We start from the raw sequence: 1,770 nt of genomic DNA on the forward strand, positions 1-1,770 counted from the left end.
GGCTAGCTTCTAGGGTTAGACTCTCCGAGCTCGTGGTATATCAACTCTTGTGATACTCATATCATCAAGAATAAATCAAGCAGGACGTAGGGTTTTACCTCCATCGAGAGGGCCTGAACCTGGGTAAAACATCGTGTCCCCTGCCTCCTGTTACCATCCGCCTTAGACACACAGTTCGGGACCCCCTACCCGAGATCCGCCGGTTTTGACACCAACACGCACTCATTATTACGTGAGAGTGTCACGGGTGGAGACCTTCACTGGCATGGGCCTTGCTTTATGTCGCCTAACGAGGGCCCCGCCCTGCGCCTCCCCCGACCACCGTTGGGGTGTCCGGAAACTAGGACGAGACCAAGGGGCAAGGGGGACGCTGGCTGTGCCATCGGTGAACATGGGCACTCCGTCGGGGAAGGGATCATCGGTGCCTTCCCTGGCAGAGGACCTACCTCCGTGCAGCGCCTTGCTCCATGCGGCGCGGGGGAGGCCCTGGCTCCGGGATCCTCCCGCACCGCCACCAGTGCGCTTCTTCTGCCTGGAGCAGGGCCATCACCCCGGGGTCTCCGGCCGCTGCTGTGGCCTGGTTCAACTGCGGTCCATGGTTAGCATAAGCATGCTCTTGAGATATCGGCTGTACCCAACGGCTGCTATCGTTGAAGGGGTTGGCGAAGCTTCTGGGTGGCTCATGAAAGAACTCAGCCTCCTGCGTCCCCGCTACCCAGCCTGGCTCGAGGAACAGGCCGGGGCCTTCTTCTGCCCGGCGCGTCAGGTCCATCATGGTGGGCACGTAGGCGTCCGAAGTTGCCGCACTAGGGCCATCGCATGGGTGTCCTGCATTGTGAGCCATCAGGCCCCGTGCCTGGCCCTGACGACCGTGAGGCAGTGTCCCGGTGCGGCCCCAGGGAGGACCGCCCGAGCTTGCCTCGCCTGGGAGTGGCACAATTGTGGTAGGACATGTGGCGCCGCGGGCCACGTTGACGACGTGTCGGTGCGGAACGACACCTATGGGATCACGAGAATCCCTACTACGGTTAGCGGGGCGCGGGGTCGTGAGAAGAGCGGATCAAGCAGGTAGCACACGGTTCGTTTATCCAGGTTCAGGCCGCAAGGATACGTAAAACCCTACTCCTGCTTTGGTGGATTGTATATTTGTGTTCTCGAGCTAGCTATGGGGCGTGAGGAGCTCCAAAAAGCCGAATCCCTCTCCTGGTCGCCTCGGGCCTCCTTTTATAGAAAAAGGGGTTGCCACAGTGGCACACAGGAGGTGGAAAGGGAACAGTGATATGAGGTTATCCCTCGCATTACATGACAAGGCGCATTTAATGCGTCTTGCTTAGGTGTCCTTGCTTTATCGGGGACGGGGGAGAGATCTGCCTCGTCCGTCGCCGCTCCTTCTTGTGTCGACACGCGCCCTGGCCAGCGACGCCTGCGATGCCACGTAGGTAGGTAGGCAGCTGAGGTGGCACAGTGGTGGGTCTTCACGAAGATCTGCATGCCGCCACGTAGTTGCCTGCCCAGCCGGTTGGGTTGGCAGCTGCATGCGAACGGCGGTGGAGGTTTAGTCGGCGTGGGCCTGATGGTGGCCCTGCGGGTGTCCTCAGCAAGGGCCTTGCCGAGGCCCCGACAAGGGTCTTGCCGAGGCACCTGCTATCATCCCCGGCAAGGCGCTTGCCGGGGGCCTTGTGGTCTTCCTCGGCTGGGATCCCGCCAAGGGTTGTCGTCTCCTTAGTACGTATCTGATCTTGACTGTCTTCATGAAGATCCGTATGCCGC

This window comes from Triticum dicoccoides, chromosome 2A, assembly GCF_002162155.2.
Source record: "Triticum dicoccoides isolate Atlit2015 ecotype Zavitan chromosome 2A, WEW_v2.0, whole genome shotgun sequence".
NCBI classification, from domain to species: Eukaryota; Viridiplantae; Streptophyta; class Magnoliopsida; order Poales; family Poaceae; genus Triticum; species Triticum dicoccoides.